This window comes from Suncus etruscus, chromosome 13 (genome assembly GCF_024139225.1).
Source record: "Suncus etruscus isolate mSunEtr1 chromosome 13, mSunEtr1.pri.cur, whole genome shotgun sequence".
Lineage (NCBI taxonomy): Eukaryota > Metazoa > Chordata > Mammalia > Eulipotyphla > Soricidae > Suncus > Suncus etruscus.
The window spans coordinates 99,750,063-99,768,974 of NC_064860.1; the positions used below are offsets into that span (position 1 = coordinate 99,750,063).

Consider the following 18,912-nt stretch of genomic DNA (forward strand, 5'->3'; position numbering starts at 1 on the left):
GGGTTGAGCTCCTGGTAATATAAACCTGGATGTTGGTGAAGGAGATCTTGATCCCAGAATTTCTGCCATAAAATAACATTCCTCCCTCACCTGGAGAAAGGTTCTTTGATTTATTTCTTTTTTTCCTTTTTTTAAATATGGAACGCTTCACGAATTCGCATGTCATCCTTGCTCAGGGGCCATACTCTGTATCGTTCCAATTTTAGTATATGTGCTGCCGAAGCGAGCACTGATTTATTTCTAATTTATGGCACCATCGCCGAAAGGGAATTCTTCTGGCTCTGCACTCTGGATAGCTGGGTGCTCTCGAGGGCAGATTGTATAGGCTTTGAGCCCTTCTAGGACCCTAAGGGATCCTATCTTCCCTCCTAGGGCCCTGGGTGAGCCTGGCCCTCCTTTGTGTGTTTAGGGCTTGGTGACCTTCCCTGATGTGGCCGTGAGCTTCTCCCCGGAAGAGTGGCCATGCCTGGATGTCTCTCAGAGGAAGCTCTACAGAGATGTGATGCTGGAGACCTACGAGCACCTGCAGGCAGTAGGTGAGAGCTGCCCTGGCCCTGGGCCACCGCTGATAGCCAGAGCCTGGAGTGACAGGGAGGTTCCTGGATCAGCCAGGGATATGGGCTCAACAGGGGACATGATTCTGCTGAGCCCAAGGTCAAACCTTTCCCTACTGTTCTCTTTTTTGCTTTTAAAGTTTTACTTATTTTGTTTTGCCACACCCAGGGGTTACTCCTGGCAGGCTCAGGACCACATGGGATGTTGACAATCAAACCTGGTTCGGTCCCAGGTTGGGCAAACGTCCTATGGCTGTGCTATCTCCGGCCCCACTTCTCTACTATTCTGACCCTCAGCCTCTGACTTCATTTCTCAGATGAATCCAACTTTATATTTGTAAATGTCTTTTCAGTGACTAGCGATGTACATTGTTTCACGGGGTTTGCCATATTTGGGCGACACTGCATTTGATACCCGGCGTTGCATATGCTCCCCTAAGTCTGACAGTGTCCTCATGTGAATTCATGAATCGTGTGATCTTAGTCTCTGGACTCTGATTCAAGGATCACTCCTGTTGGGTTTTGGCATCATCTTGGATGCCATTGTCATCCCTGGGTTGTTCTGTTTATGGTCACGTGCTCTCTTCTCTACTATTGTTTCATTCCTAACTAGACTGCAGAATTTATAAATGAGTTAATTTCTTTTTATGTTTTCGAAAGTTACATTTGGTAGCAGATCCTGGGGTCTCCCCAGTGATTATTGGAGCATTATTTTTGGGCTGGTATCAAATCTGATGTTCCTACATGCAGAGCATATTAACCAATACATTGCATCCTTTCTCAGGCCACGGAAAATTTGGCTCATTTGTTTGTTTTTGTATTTGGACTACACAGGCAGTCCAGTGGCTTATGCCCAGATATGTACCCAGAAATCCCTTCTGCACCCAGAAATCCCTTCTGGTGGGGCTTGGTGAAAGCTATATGATTCCTGGGATTGAATCATTGTCAACTCTGATAATGTCACATGCCCTAACTTCTGTAATATCAGTACAGCCTCTTGTTTTTAAGACATACTTTTTGGATGAATGTTTTTCTGTCTGGAGGATACATACCCAAAAGAGGGCTTTCCTGGTCATATGGCATCTCAATTTTGAGGGTAGTGAGAAGTGAGAACCCTCTATATGGTTTTCCATAGAGGTTGGATCAGGCAGCATTCCCACCAGGAGTTGAGGAGGTTTCCTTCTGACCACATCCCCACCAGTAGAAATTGTTCCTAGTATTTTTTGTTTTGTTTTGTTTTTTGGGCCACACCCGGTGACACTCAGGGATTACTCCTGGCTATGTGCTCAGAAATCACTACTGGTTTGGGGGACCATATGGGACACCAGGGGATTGAACTGCAGTCCATCATAGATTAGGCACATGCAAGGAAAACACCCTACTACTTGTGCCACCACTGTGGCCCCAGTTCTCAGTATTTTTGATGTGTGCTGTCTTCAGTGGTGTAAGATGATATCTCATTGTTGTCTTGATTTGGAATTCCCTAATGATAAGTGATTGTAAAATAAAATCAACGAGTTGTGAGCTCAACCCTTGATGTATTTCTAACTTCTGTTGCAAGTCAGCCCCTGAAGAGGTTGACTGATGGAGGGATGGAGGATGAGGTCTTTTCTCTCCAGCTCGGAGCATGCATCTGCCACCCTGTTCAGCCAGCAGTTCTGAGGTGAAGCGGCGGGTAAACAGCTTGCAGACAGTCAGGCTTGTGGAAATATTAGCTTTATTCGGTGGACAAGACTGAAGTCCAAAGCCTCAGCATCAGTTCCAGCCAAAAGCCCCTCGCCTTCCACAGACCCTTGTTTTTATCCCCCAGAATCAGGTACCACCTAATGGTGGGATCAGATACCACCCAATGGTGGAAGCAGAATCAGGTACCACCCTAGGGTGGGGCCAGAATGCCAGGTCACATCCTAGGGTAGGGCACAATCACCGATCAGGGTAGAGTCAGTAACATAATAATCCCATAAAATGTTTACATACACAACAATTCCCCCATTTGTTTTTAGTAAACAAACAATATTGTCTATAATTATTAAAGGAAAAACTAGTCAATATTAAAAGTGGCTGTTTGCATAAGCGCATCACAGGAAAATGTAAAGAAAAAACTTCTAACCTAAATACAGGGTGTCTAAAACCAGAAACATGTATCAAGGAATCAACTACAAGCTCCTGAGAAGATAAATCTAAGACGTACATAGATCCTTCGAAGAGACGCCAGAAAGGTTGTATAGCAAGCAGGCAAGAAGAAGCACCTTTTCTTTATTTGTTGTTCTTTTTTTTTTTTTTTTTTGGTTTTTGGGCCACACCCTGTGACGCTCAGGGGTTACTCCTGGCTATGCGCTCAGAAGTTGCTCCTGGCTTCTTGGGGGACCATATGGGACGCCGGGGGATCGAACCGCGGTCCGTCCTAGGCTAGCGCAGGCAAGGCAGGCACCTTACCTCCAGCGCCACCGCCCGGCCCTATTTGTTGTTCTTGTTGTTGGTTTTTGGTATTAGGTTTTTGGGTCACACCTGGCAGCGCTCAGGAGTTACTCCTGGCTCCACGCTCAGAAATCGCTCCTGGCAGATACTGGATTCGGACCAATAACCTTCTGCATGAAAGGCAAACACCTTATCTTCATGCTATTTCTCCGGACCTATTTTCATTCAAGTCCAGGTAGACCAGAAAGCCCATCTTTGAGGTCATTGAATTAGGCCCTTATTTTGGAGGAAGAAGCATATACCCCCTACACAGTGGGGGGCCACTGCAATGATGATCAATAGGCTTCTGAACTTAATCCAAGTTCTTAATCCAGGCTGAAGTCCATATGATGTACCAATACATCGATTATTTATAGATGGGAGCTTAAGTCACAAACCAAAACAAAATGTTTAAGGCAGAGACCCTCCCTGTGTAAATAAACAACTTGAGGGTCCATCCAAAATGGATGGAATCTCCTATAAACCTAGTATTTTGCCTATGATGCGCCCATGCAAAAAACCCTGAAAACAGACAAAAATATCATTTAGGAAATTATAGACAACAATATCTAACCCACTAACCTAAAGTCAAGAAAGCAAAACCCTAATGTAATACAACATCAATTCCTAAGATTAAAAACTAAAATAGAAAAACATTAATTACAATAGTCAAAAGAAGTGTAGTACCAAATATAAATTCAAAGGATTACAATTATAAGAAAAATAGAAAATGTGAAATTTCTACAGAGTCCAATACCAATCTGTAAAGATGAGGGGTCTGGAACTCCAAAAAGACTGGCAAAAGATACTTGATGGGTCTGGAAAAGCGGGATGAAGCCTGGTACAGAGATAACATCAAGCTGAATGAAGAAGGAAGGCCAGTATAGTCATCCATGTGTTGGGGCATCCCCAAGCGTTACATTATTACCATCAGGAGTTGGTTGGGCTTCTACATTTCCTTTGGGATCGGTGCAATCTTGGGGTAGCCATTGTAGAAATGGTAAACAATAGCACTGTGTATGTGGATGGAAAACCAGAAATTTAGATAGCACAGTTTAACTGGGATCCAGAGACGGGATCTTATCCATGGATCTTTTCTCTGGGGTTATATTGTGACACAAATTCCAGGTGGCTTCATTTCCAACAAGTTTGCAGCACACATGGTACAAAACTCCAACAGTCATGGATTTCTTCCTCAGGCCGAGATCAGGAGGCTTGTAGTTGTGGGTGAAGGAGATGAGTTGCACATGTGAAGGGAATCCTGAAAATTAAATTTTAAGGACTAGGAAGAGAGAAGAAAGGATAAGGAAGACTAAATTGGGGAAGGTAAAGTTAGGAAAAAGGGAACTATATACAAAATATGCAAAACAGACAGCACTGAACAAGACATACACATACAGACTTCACAAAATTATGGCCATAACACTCACTCATACCAAAAAACATTTGTTGGAAAGAATCCAAAATAGATTAAAAGAAAAAAGAATTCAGCTGAATCAACTAAAAGCGTTTCAAAATGTAATAGCTGGCAACTGTTTAGATGAATCATTTCAAATTCAAAAAAAAACTTTTTTAATGGCAGAGCAGATCTGAAAGAGAATTTCATGCATAATACAAACATGGAAAATTCTACTATAAGTGTATAACAGTATATATACAAAGTTATTGTATACCAGTAACTCAATGATAGTCAATCATAGGTGAGAAGTACTGTGAAGAAAGTCCACCTAAAAATTATTATGTCAGCGTCTTAAAACCTAAATTGAGGGAAATAAAGCAATGATGTTAAAATAAAAAGAAAGTTGTTAAATGAGTATAATCTAGAAAGAAAAACAACATTAATATGATAAGAAATTTTTCTTTCAGGTGAACCTTTACTAAATTAAATTGTAAGATTTCATGATTAACTGAGACCTAGAGCAATAATGAAATTAAGACATAAATCCACCATACAAGGAAACACATTGGGAGTCCGTGATTTTTAATCCTATTTATTGATCATGCTTGTGGAAAGAATCTTAGAGCATTAATAGCAACCAATAAGGAAATGAAATGATTATCTGTTGTTCATTGTAGATCTTTAAGAAGTATAAAACAGGATGTATGCTGCTGTGGATTTCACCAATGTATTAAGGACTTTTTTGATCTTCTTGTCATCAAAATGAATCCAGTGTTGTTTTGCAGCAATTTTACAGTATGAAGTACAGTGTCCATAGTGAACTTTACCATAATGGTTTGACACTGATAAGATAAGTTGTATTTCTTAATCTTGTTTTTATTCTCTGAAGTGAATTCTACTAAATTGAGGTCTTCTAAAGGAAAATCCACATAAGTGTGCAATTATTTTATTTGTTTGCCATCAAAAGCAAAACGTTTCAAGTGTATTATAAGTATGGTAGCAGTTTCCATAAATACGTTTTCTTTGAAAAATTTCTTCTAGTTTTGCAGCTATTGCACTAAACTTTCTTGTCATCCCTTAACTCTTTAAAAAATTCAGAAAGGCATTCCTGTAATCTACATTTATCTGTAGATGTAACAGCCAGAGACAAATGAACAAATGTCTCATAAACCTCAGACTTTTGTTGGCATGTGAGACACTGTAGTATAGATTTGAATTGTCCTTAAAGAGATAATAAATAATAGATTTGTGAGCCTTTTGGTGTTCTGGACTAAATTGTTCATAATTTTTATTTTCCATAATATGTGTAGTTTTGTCTGTCATTAGACTTACAGTAAGCAAGTCCTGATGTAGTCCCTCTATTAGAAACATCAGTAGTTCGTGTGGATCCTGCTGATTGTGTCCAGCAAACTGGTCATTAAGTAAATCAATTGTTACTTTGAAGCTTTCAGGGTTAATATATCTATGAAATCCATTTCCCATGGTTTTGATGAGCCGACCAAATTCTTCAGCTAATTTACCTTCATGTCCCATTGGATTTTTCTTGTTAATATCCTTTTTATAATGATCTTGATGAAAATACTGAGTCAAATCTGAAATATACAAGCATTGCAATATTGAGTTCATTTAGCAACAGTTTCCTGTATTCTCTAGCCCAGTTAAGACAGGTTCCTGTCTTTCCTTTTGCATCTCAGAGTGTAAGGGTTTATCACTACCGTCAGTCTCACTCAATGTATGGTGTGTGACAGCTAAATCCTTGTTCCCTGCCCAGCAATATAACTGTTGCTAGTGTCTTGAATATTCTGTTTTTGCTCTGAAGGGGAGTTGATAGTCTGAACCTGATCATTTGTGCTAGCCCGATTTCTAACAAGGTGTAATGGAACCCAAAATTTCTTGGGAAGGTTGTCATTTGTAGAAACATAGGCATAACCCCTTCCTCTCAGGAGAAGATATCCAGCTATCCATTTTTCATCCTCCTTGATCCAAATAGGTTTATGGGTTGTTTCTTGTCTCTGAATATCTTATTTAAAAATGTCTTTCCGGGCCCGGAGAGATAGCACAGCGGCGTTTGCCTTGCAAGCAGCCAATCCAGGACCAAAGGTGGTTGGTTCGAATCCCGGTGTCCCATATGGTCCCCCGTGCCTGCCAGGAGCTACTTCTGAGCAGACAGCCAGGAGTAACCCCTGAGCACCGCCAGGTGTGGCCCAAAAACCAAAAAAAAAAAAAAAAATGTCTTTCCGCTGCAGTGTAACTTTCCCCTTGGGGTAAGTTAAGTAATTTAGTGTGATAAGAGTCAAAGATAGCAAATCCGTTGGTGGTAAACTTCTTTTTCTATTTTTTTGTAATTGAGTTTTTAAGGTTCTGTGAGTCCTTTCTACAATGGCCTGTCCCCTACAATTGTAAGGAATTCCTTTGAGATGTCTTATCTGCCATTCTTTACAAAATAATTCAAAAGTTTTGCTAACATAGGCTGGCCCATTATCAGTTTTTATAGAATATGGAATACCCATCACAGAAAAACATTGTAAAAGAAAACTACAAACTGCCTTAGATTTTTGAGAAGACATAGGAATTGCCCACATAAACCGAGAATAAGTGTCCACCACAACATGAAGATAAGGTTTTCTTGGAAATAAATCTGTTTGAGTTATATCCATTTGCCACAGTTCATTAGACTGTAAGCCTCTTGGGTTTGCTCCTGCTATGTGAGTCTTTTTTGTTAATGGTGCACATATGTTGCAGTTTTCTACAATTTCTCTAGCTTGCCTCCATGGAATTTGATAATTCACATGTAAATGTCGAGCATTTGTGTGTAGAGCTGAATGTTCCTCTACAGGTGATTTAAATATAGGCATTGCTAGCAAGTCAGCAGTTTTATTTCCTTGAGCCATTGGTCCTGGAAGACCTGAGTGAGCTCTAATATGTGTGATGAAGATGGGCTCAGTTCGTTTTTGAAGAAGCTGCTGTAATCGTTTAAGTAAGTTCTGTATGATCGGGTTATTAGCATTAAGGGAAGTAGTGGCTATCACATGACATAAATTTACCACATACAAAGAATCAGAAACTATATTCATGGCTTCAGATACATTTTCTAATAGGTAAATTAACGTTACTAATTCAACTTTCTGTGCAGATTTATATTTGGTATCTATGGTCATATTAATGTTGTCTCCGGTTATTCCTCCTTTTCCATTTTGGGATCCATCAATGTAAAAAACCTTGGCATTGGGAATAGGGGAATCCCGAACAATTGAAGAAATAACAAACTGAGTTTTCTTTAAAAAGTCCCAAGTTTTTCCTGCTGGATAATGGGAAGATATTTCTCCTGTGAAATCTGAGAGGGCCCTTTGTAGAGATTCATTAAGAGGCAATATTGACTCAATTTCTTTTTTTGGTATTGGCAAAACTATTATATCTGGATCAAAACCTAGTAAAGATATAGATCTGAGTCTTGCCTTGATAATAATCTCTGAAATCAGTTGCAAGTAGGGGACAACACCCATTCCAAAGGTCCTGACTGTTGCATCAAGGCCCCTGTGGGGGTTTTTATAGTAGGGAAGATTAACAGAAATATCTTTTCTCCTGGGATGAACCTTAAGAGAAACGATTTTTGGGGCCGGCGAGGTGGCGCTAGAGGTAAGGTGTCTGCCTTGCAAGCGCTAGCCAAGGAAAGGACCACGGTTCGATCCCCCGGCGTCCCATATGGTCCCCCCAAGCCAGAGGCAATTTCTGAGCGCGTAGCCAGGAGTAACCCCTGAGCATCTAACGGGTGTGGCCCGAAAAACCAAAAAAAAAAAAAAAAAAAAAAGAGAAACGATTTTTGTAATCTGCTCAAGAAGATGTCCAATTCATTTTTGGTAGCTGTTGTTAAGTTTCTCGGGCTATCTAAAGCAGGGTCACCCTCCAAAGTTTTAAACAGATTAGTCAACTCTGCATTCGGGATTCCTAGTGCAGGGCGGAGCCAATTTACGTCACCTAAAAGTCTCTGAAAATCATTAAGCGTTCTGAGGTTTTCTTTATTGATAGAAATTTTTTGTGGACATATTGACGTCTGGTCCAAAATAAAACCCAAATACTGATATGGTGGCATTGTCTGTATTTTTTTAAAGCTATTTTCAGTCCTGATGTTTGTAAACAGTCAATAACATAAGAGTATAAGTCCTGTAAATCTGTTTCATTGTTCATTGTGAGCAAGATATCATCTATATAATGAAATATCATGGCTTGAGGAAATTTTTCATGAGCAGGGCTCAAAACCTTATCTTCAAAAAACTGGCACATTGTTGGAGAATTCAGCATGCCTTGGGGGAGAACAGTCCATTGGAAACGTCTGCAGGGATGGGTGTTATTGAGAGAAGGAACTGAGAATGCAAACCGTTTTTTATCATCTGGGTGGATAGGAATATGGTAGAAGCAGTCTTTCAGATCAATTATAATTAGTGGCCATTCCTTTGGAATAACTACAGGTGATGGTAAACCAGTCTGCAATTTGCCCATAGGTATCATGGATAAATTTATAGCTCTAAGATCCATCAAAAGTCTCCATTTACCGGATTTCTTTTTTATAGTGAATATAGGTGAATTCCATTGAGAAAAAGATGGTGAGAGTAATGGCTTCTCACTCTTGGCCTCTGCCAGAGCCAAAAGTCAGAACTCCATTTTTGTTTGTTTGTTTGTTTGTTTTTGGTTTTTAGTCCACACTGGTGATTCTCCTGGCTTGCGGACCATATGGGAAGCTGTGGAATCAAACTGCAGTCTATCCTTGGTTAGTGTGTGCAAGGCAAATGCCCTATCACTTGCGCCACTGCTCTGGCTTATCACCATTACCAGTTTCACTCAGGTTGTGGGATGTGGATGTTAAATCTTTGTTACCTGCCAGAGGTTTCAGCAATGTTACTGTTGTTAGTCTTTTGAGTATTTTGTATTTGATATGAAGGAGAGTTTATAGTCATGGCAGTCTGTATCTGATCATTTGTGCTTGCCCGATTTCTGACGAAGCATAATGGGCCCCCACATTTTCTGGAAGGGTTGTCATCTATAGAAACGTGGCATATCCTCTCCCTATCAGGAGGAGATAATCAGCTATCCATTTATCATCCTCCTTAATCCAAACAGGTGTATGGATTGTTTCTTGTTTCTGAATGTCTTCTTTAAATTGTCTCTCAGCTGCAGTGTAAATTTCCCCTTTAGGTAAACTTAAGTAGTTTAATGTGAATAGAGTCAATAATAGCAAGTCCGTTGGTGGTAAACCTCTTTTTCTATTTTTTTGAAATTGAGGTTTTAAGGTTCTGTGAGTCCTTTCCACAATGGCTTGTCTACAATTATGAGGAACCCCCTTCAGGTGTCTTATCTGCCATTCTTTACAAAATAATTAAAAAGTTTTGATAATGTAGGTGGACCCATTATCAGATTTTATAGAATATGGAATGCCCATTACAGAAAAGCACTGTAAAAGGAAGCTACAAACAATCTTATATCTTTGAGAAGACATATGAATTGCCCATAGAAATTGAGAATATGTGTCCACCACAACATGCAGGTAAAGTTTTTTTGAAAAAAAAAATCTGTATGAGTAATATCCATTTGTCAAAGTTCATTAGTCTGTAAACCTCTTGGGTTGCTCCTGCAATGGGAATTTCCTTTGTTAATGGAGCACAAATGTTGCAGTTTTCTATAATTTCTCTGGCCTGCCTCCATGGAACCTGATATTTCACATGTAGACAGCATGTATTTGTATGTAGAGCTGAATGTTCTTTTTTTTTAAGCTGAATGTTCTTCTAAGGGGGTTTTTAAAAATAGGCATTGCTAAGGGCCGGAGCAGTGGTGCTGAGTGGTAAGATGTCTGTCTTTCTTGCTGGTGCTGGCCTAGGACGGACCGTGGTGTTGTAAGTCAGCCCTTGATGGGGTTGACTGATGGAGGGATGGAGGATGAGGTCTTTTCCCTCCAGCTCAGAGCATACGTCTGCCACCCTGTTCAGCCGGCGGTTCTGAGGTGAAGCAGCAGGTAAAAGGCAAGCAGACGGTCAGGCTTGTAAAAATATTACTGTATTTGCTGGTGTATAAGACGACTTTTGAAACGAAAAAAAGTCAACTGAAAATCGGGAGTCGTCTTATACGCCAACTACATCCCGAAAAACATCTCGATATGCCGCTAAATGAAAATTATCTGGATATTGCCACGAGACGAATTTTCCAACTTGATCCTGCACCAATCACTGCAAGGCTGCTCGGACCACCTCTCTAACTCGGCCAATTCAAGCAGGCTTTTGATGCATGCAAATTAGACAATGTTCTGTACCCGAATCTACACTGTCAAAAGCCTGCTCAAATGGGCCGAGTCAGAGAGGAAGTCTATTACAGTATACCCTTTGAACCTTTGCTTGTTGTGATTGGCTCACTGTGGTACATACAGTTGAAGCACAGGAACTTTCTGTCTTATACAGTGAATATAGGCCTAAACCTATGTTTTAACTGTAAAATTAGGGGGTCATCTTATACGCCGGCAAATACGGTAGCTTTATTCGGTGGACAAGACTAAAGCCAAAGCCTCAGCATCAGTTCCAGCCAAAAAGCCCCTCGCCTTCCACAGACCCTTGCTTTTGTACCCCAGAATCAGGTACCACCCAATGGTGGGAGCAGATCAGGTACCACCCTAGGGTGGAAGCAGAATCCGATCACACCCTAGGGTGGGGCACAATCACCAATCAGGGTAGGGTCAGTTACATAATAATCCCATTGAAATGTTTACATACACAACACCATGGTTCGATCCCGGTGTCCCATATGGTCCCCCAAGCCAGGAGCGATTTCTGAGTGCATAGCAAGGAGTAACCCCTGAGCATCAACAGTGTGGCCCCAAAAACAAACAAACAAACAGGCATTGGTAATAAGTCAGCAGTTTTATTTTCTTGAGCCATCAGTCCTGGCAATCCAGAGTGGACTCTAATATGAGTGATGAAGATGTGCTCAGTCTGTTTCTATAGAAGCTTTTGTAATTGTTTAAGTAAATTCTGTATTATCAGGTTATTGGCCTTGATGGAGTCAGTGGCTATAGCAGGGCACAGACCTATCACTTAAGTAAGCAGAGTCACTTAAAATGTTACATGGTCCTATTACATGTGCTATTAAGTAGTTCAGTTTTGCTAATTTCACTTGCCGTGCAGACTTGTATTTAGTATGTATAGTCATATTAATTTTATCCTCAGTTATTCCTCCCTTCCCATTTTGAGATCCATCGATGTAAAAAACCTGGGCATTGGGAATAGGAGAAGCCCAAACAATTGAAGAAATAACAAACTGTGTTTTCTTTTAAAAAAAATGTCCCAGGCCTTTCCTGCTGGGTAATGGGAGGACATTTCTCCTGTGAAATCTGAGAGGGCCTTTTGAAGAGATTCATTAAGAGGCAAGACTGGGGCCCGGAGAGATAGCACAGCGGAGGTTGGTTCGAATCCTGGTGTCCCATATGGTCCCTCTTGCCTGCCAGGAGCTATTTCTGAGCAGACTGCCAGGAGTAACTCTTGAGCAAAGCGGGGTGTGACCCAAAAACCAAGAAAAAAAAAAAAAGAGGCAAGACTGATTCAATTTCCTTTCTTTGGTATTGGTAAAACTATTATGTCTGGATCAAAACGCAGAAAAGAAACAGCTCTGAGTCTTGCTTTGATGATAAGCTCTGAAATAAGTTCTAAATAGGGCACCCCTGAGGAGGTTGTTTGTTATGTAAATAAACTCACTCCAAAAGTCTGGATAGCTGTGTCAGCACAGCTGTGGGAGATTCTATTGTTGAAAAGATCAGCAGAAGGCCAGTTTCTCCAGGTACAAACCTGGAGAGGTAGGATTTTTGAAGTCTGTTTAAGAAAAACTTCAAATCTTTTTGGGCAGCTGGTGTTAACTGCCTTGGGCTGTTTAAGGGGGGGGAGGTCTCCTTCCAGTGTTTGAAAAAGATTGGCTCTGCATTTTGTATACCTAGTGTGGAATGGATCCAGTTTATGTCACCTAAAAGTTTTTGGAAATCATTAAGCATTCTAAGATTTTTTTTTATAAACGGAAATGTTTTGTGGGTGTATAGAAGTTCAGTCTAAAATGAAACCCTCGTATTGCTAAGGTGACATAGTCTGTATTTTTTCTGAAGTTATTTTTAGTCCTGATGCTTATAACAGTAACAAAAGAGTACAAATTCTGTAAATCTGTCTCATTGTTCATAGTTAATAAAATATTGTCCATTTAGTGATAAATGATAGTCTGAGGAAATTTTTCACAAGCAGGGCACAAAATCTTATCTACAAAAAACACTTCGTTGGGGAGTTCGCCATGCCCTGTGGTAAAACCCACTGATAATGCCCTACAGGGTTGAGTATTATTGAGAGAAGGAACTGAAAATGCAGAACTTTTTTTTTGTTTGTTTTTTGTTTTTGGGGTCACACCTGGCAATGCTCAGGGGTTATTCCTGGCTCTACCCTCAGAAATTACCCCTGGCAGGCTCGGGAAACCATATGGGATGCCTGATTCAAACCAAGGCAAACAAACGCATCTCTCCGGCCCCAGAAAATGCAAAGCGTTTTCTATCATCTGGGCGGATAGGAATATGATAAAAGCAGTCTTTTAGATCAATTATTATTAATGGCAAGTCCTTTGGAATAGCTACAGGTGAAGGTAAACCAGTCTGCAGTTTGCCCATGGGGATCATGGATAAATTAGCTCTAAAGTGAAAAGTATCCATTTCCCACATGTTTTTCTGTATAATAACTATGGGTGAATTCCACTGTGAAAAGGACATTTCAATATGTCCCATTTCAACTGTTCATCCACTAATTCTTTCAGCACCTTTAATTTATCAGCTTTAAGAGGCCACTGACTGTTGGAAGCCATAAGACTTAGAGAGCAAAATGGAGTCTCTGATGCCTGAGAAACCAAAGGCCTGCATACCTGACAGGCTGTACTGTGGCATTTCCCCCATGGGCCTAAAGGAAAGAACAGCCACATAGTTCAGTTAGCAATAGCCACAAGATGCTCCAATAAACCTTCTGAGTTGATAAGATATAGATCACATCCTGTTAAGCTACCATTGTGAAAGAATGTCTGTATGATCTAAGAGTATGCTGTAAAACTGGAAAGTCCGTCCTGTACGACCCCCCTACTTTTCTATAGACACCATGGAAAAGTACTGACTGTTACTTCCGTATTTTGCTTAACTATAAAAGCTAGCCCCCTTTCAATAAACTTTAGCTCTTGATCACCCCGTTTGACTTGAGCTCATTTCTTTCTCAGCCTCTTTCCTCCATTTCAGGTCGGATCCCGCTCGTGACCCACGAATTACTTCGTGATCCTCATTCTCACACCCCCGCGGGTCGGGGGTCCCCCATCAGGGGTCACAACTGACCTGTCCATATTGGTTCATCAGACTTCCCATTTTATTTTTCAGTGTTGGATTTTTTTTTTAAGTGCGGGATTTTTAATGGCAGCGGCCTCTAGTAAAAATTTTGAGTTTTATGGGGCCAGAGAGATAGCATGGAGGTAAGACATTTGCCTTGCATGCAGAAGGACGGTGGTTAAAATCCCGGCATCCCATATGGTCCCCCAAGCCTGCCGGGGACAATTTCTGAACATAGAGCCAGGAGTGGCCCCTGAGCGCTACCGGATGTGACCCAAAAACCAAAAAAATTTTTTTTCTTGAGTTTTTGAATCAGAGGATGATGGTTCAGGTTCTTCTTGAGCTAGTGTGATATGGAATTATACATTCCACTGTTTTTGTAGGTCATGACCCCACAAGGATGGTGAAAAGGGGCCCACATGAGGTCTAATTATAGCTCTTTGTTTCTTCTGGGCCTTTGCACATCATAGTCTTTGTCCTCAGCAAATAGGAGCTTAAACCTCCCACTCCCCTCCAGAGAATACAGGATTTCCTGGAGAGGCCAATTTTCTTGCCTTTTTTTTTTTGCATTGGAAGTTAAAAGACTGCTTATAACCTATCATGTGATTGTGGACAACCAATTTCAGATTTCAGAAACTTTATTTTTTTATAGAATAGACATTAAATTGTGGGTATATTGGGGCCGGAGAGATAGCACAGCGGCATTTGCCTTGCAAGCAGCCAACCCAGGACCTAAGGTAGTTGGTTTGAATCCCGGCATCCCATATGCTCCCCCTGCCAGGAGCTATTTCTGAGCAGATAGCCAGGAGTAACCCCTGAGCACCGCTGGATGTGGCCCTAAAACCAAAAAAAAAAAAATATTGTGGGTTATAACATACTGTATATAAAAGCCCTGAATACAGTGCTTAACTCATAATATTCAGTTCATGTTATTTTTTTTCCATTTCCCTACTTTTATTTTGGAAAGGGAGAAGTAAAACAAAAGTCACATGAGCTTGGAAACTGTTTTCAGAAGTGACATTTTATTAGAAATTATGTCTACTTCTTACCATTGTATATGTCTGCATCACATGATCATGTGATGAGAGCTGGTTCACAGAGGCCTTAATACTCTATAGAATACAGTGAACTAAAGCAAAAATAAGAGGGCCCGGAGAGATAGCACAGTGGCGTTTGCCTTGCAAGCAGCCAATCCAGGACCAAAGGTGGTTGGTTCGAATCCCGGTGTCCCATATGGTCCCCTGTGCCTGCCAGGAGCTATTTCTGAGCAGACAGCCAGGAGTAACCCCTGAGCAATGCTGGGTGTGGCCCAAAAACCAAAAAAAAAAAAAAAAAAAGCAAAAATAAGAACAATCTAAAGTCCCTTTAAGTTGGTGAGGACAGGGAGCTCAAATTACTCAATTTATATAAAAAACAAATCTTGCAGATTTTGAGAACAGAATTTAAAGAGAAAAGTTGTCTTTTCTGGTATACAATTCCCATTCAGTCTTTTTTTTTTTTTTTTTTTTTTTTTTGGTTTTTGGGCCACACCCGTTTGATGCTCAGGGGATACTCCTGGCTATGCGCTCAGAAGTCGCTCCTGGCTTGGGGGGACCATATGGGACGCCGGGGGATCGAACAGCGGTCCGTCCTACGCTAGCGCTTGCAAGGCAGACACCTTACCTCTAGCGCCACCTTCCCGGCCCCATTCATTCAGTCTTTTTTTAAATTAATTTTTATTTTTCTTTTTTTCTCTTGAGTTTATATATATAAACCTTCACCAGAGCAACATTCCCATCACCAGTATCCCAAGTGTCCCTTCTTCCCACGCTACACCGGCCTGTACTCTAGACAGGCATTCTACTTCCCTCATTCAGTCACATTTTGTTATGATAATTATCAGTGTAATTATTTTTGTGACTGCGCCCAACAATCTCAGTGGTGAGCTTCATGTCAGGAGCTGGACCCTCCAGTCCTCCTCTCTTTTGTCTCTGAGAATCATTACACAATGTTTTTCATTTTTCTCAAAACCCATAGATGAGTGAGACCATTCTGTGTTTATCTCTCTCCCTCTGACTTATTTCACTCAGCATAATAGATTTCATATAATCCATGTATAGGAAAATATTATGACTTCATCTCTTCTGATGGCTGCATAATATTCCACTGTGTGTGTGTGTGTGTGTGTGTGTGTGTGTGTGTGTGTGTATGTACCATAGTTTCTTTAGCCATTCATCTATTGTGGGGCATCTAGGCTGTTTCCAGAGTCTGGCTATTGTAAACAACGCTGCAATGAAGATAGGTGTGAGGAGCAGATTTTTGTATTGTATTTTTGTGTTCCTAGGACAGGGGTGGCGAACAAGTTTGACACAAAGAGCCAAAATTTTAAACTGTGAGAGACCTGCCAAAACAGACAAACACTCAAACAAAAGCATCTAATTTTAACAATAATATATTAAACACATATTGCATTTTGCCATTTTGAGTGAGGGTGAAAATCCTGCAATGATGGTGAGGGTGTGCTGCGTCCTCCACACTAAGAACTAACGGCAAGATGTGACCCAACATGTGACACACACATGTCCCGCCCCCCTCACTGGCCCGTGCAGTTGCTTCCGAGGGATGGGAGACAGGAGGATGCAGCCTGGGGGCAGGACTAAGTACTTGGAGATCTCTCCTTAGAGATCCCTCCTCAGAAGCAGCAGAACAAAATCCAAACTTGGCAAAGAGCCACAGTATACAAAAGAATGATAAGAGGCAAAGAGCCGCATTCATTTTGATCAGGAACCGCATGCGGCTTGAGAGCCACGTGTTCGCCATCCCTGTCCTAGGATATATCCCTAGGAGTGTGGTATCTTGCCATTCTTTTTTAGAGATTTTGGTAACCTGTGCCCCAGAATCCAAAAGTACTTCAAACTTCAATTAAAGCATTGGATGTTCATCCCTTATTTTCACCATAGCCATGAGTGGGTTATGGATGGCACCTGGATTGATGCTTCCAAAACCTCCGATTCTTTTCTTAAAGTCCAAGTAACCGGGGCCGGAGAGATAGCATGGAGGTAAGGCATTTGCCTTGCATGCAGAAGGACGGTGGTTTGAATCCCAGCATCCCATATGGTCCCCCAAGCCTGCCAGGAGCGATTTCTGAGCATAGAGCCAGGAGTAACCCCTAACGTTGCTGGGTGTGACTCAAAAACAAACAAACAAACAAACAAAAAACAAAAATCCAAGTAACCGGTATGCTAATAATCACAATTATTTCTCCCATTGAGTCTGAATCAGTGACACCATTAATGACTGAAATTCCATTGCTACTGAGGCTGCTTCTGCCAAAAACCAACCGAATGTATTTGGGGTATTGAGCCCATAATACCTGTTCTCAACATATAAAGACATTGTCCTGGGTAGATAGTAATGTCTTCTGGACATATTATGTCCAGACTGCTGCTTCCTGTGGTTGTGAGATTCAGATCATTTACAGTGCAGAATTTCCTTGGGCTGAGCTGGGGAGCATTATGGTTGAGAGGTTTTGCCCTGATTTTGAGGGGGCTGAGACAGTCCCAATATACATTTTCCCTGTATCATGTACTGGGGAACTGAATTTAAAAGAAGTCAGCAATCTTTTTAGAAATGCCTGGGCTTCGCACAATGGAAGCAGTTACTTTGCCTCCTTGGATTTGTATTCAAACTTCTCCCCAGGTTGTTATCAAAGCGGTTTTGGACCAGCAGTCATGCTCTTTACCGCATTTTGGACAAAATCTTAGTTTCCTGACTGTGTTTTGTCCCCTCTGGGGAGAAGCTGTAATGCCCTTAGCCACTTTAAGAGTTTGCTTAGAGTTTGTGTGAGATGGGGATTGAGTTATATCAGAAAATTGTTCATATCAGCTTTATCAAGTCAGAGGCAATAATACTGATTTGCAAGCTGTATTTGCATTTTGGTAAGCCAAATTATTTTTGAGAAATTTTCTCATATCCTCGTCTTTTACTTGCAATTTAAGTGCATCAGGGAGCCTTCATACAAACTACATATGGTTCAAGATTGCTCTGTGTAATTTTTGGGGGGCGGTTGGGTCACACCCGGTAGCACTCAGGGGTTACTCCTGGCTCTATGCTCAGAAATCACTCCTGGCAGGCTCAGGGGACCATATGGGATGCCAGGATTCGAACCACCGACCTTCTGCATGGAAGGCAAATGCTTTACCTCCATGCTATCTCTCCGGCCCCTGCTCTGTGTAAATTTAAGAAAATTCCCTGAATATATTCCCATGCAATCAATTGTTTCCCATGAGGATAATGCGATTTTTTTTTTTTTTTTGGTTTTGGGCCACACCCGGCAGTGCTCAGGGGTTACTCCTGGCTGTCTGCTCAGAAATAGCTCCTGGCAGGCACGGGGGACCATATAGGACACCGGGATTCGAACCAACCACCTTTGGTCCTGGATCGGCTGCTTGCAAGGCAAACACTGCTGTGCTATCTCTCCGGGCTCAATGCGATTTTCTTAACTATATCCAATATATCAAGCAGCTTGATCTTGAACGTTTGAGTGTTGATTGTCAGCCATCAATAGTTCATAAGATAGGGTCACTTCTGCCACCCATTTTTTTTAGTTCCTTTTGGGCTAAAGAGCTTGGCTTTAACTCCTTCTGTGTAAAACATGTCCCATTGAACCCGCTGAGGTGAGGTTAAAAAATCATGCAGAGGGGCTGGAGAGATAGCATGGAGGCAGGGCGTTTGCCTTGCATACAGAAAGATGGTGGTTTGAATCCCGGCATCCCATATGGTCTCCCAAGGCTGCCAGGAGCGATTTCTGAGCGTAGAGCCAGGAGTAACCCCTGAGCACTGCTGGGTGTGACCCAAAAAACAAAAAAACAAAAAATCATGCAGATCCCAAACTGGGTGTTTAAGAAAGTGATCTATTGCATGGATAGCATAAAAAGTGGCTAGAGGTATGTGTATCTGCTTTAGAGGTTATTTTCCTAAACAATTGAAGTTATCTGAGTACGATAAAAAATAATGCAAACTGGGCCCGGAGAGATAGCACAGCGGTGTTTGCCTTGCAAGCAGCCGATCCAGGACCTAAGATGGTTGGTTCGAATCCCGGTGTCCCATACGGTCCCCCGTGCCTGCCAGGAGCTATTTCTGAGTGGACAGCTAGG

At 41.4% G+C, this 18,912-nt stretch overlaps 1 protein-coding gene and 1 pseudogene across 3 annotated transcripts in view; one reads left to right on the plus strand and one right to left on the minus strand.

The window, feature by feature from the left end:
• The window catches only part of LOC126025670 (histone-lysine N-methyltransferase PRDM9-like), a 57,782-nt gene that overhangs the window by 33,194 nt on the left and 5,676 nt on the right, over nucleotides 1–18,912 (plus strand). The gene's annotated exons all lie outside the window — the stretch shown is intronic.
• LOC126026868 (uncharacterized) lies at nucleotides 132–230 on the minus strand (annotated as a pseudogene).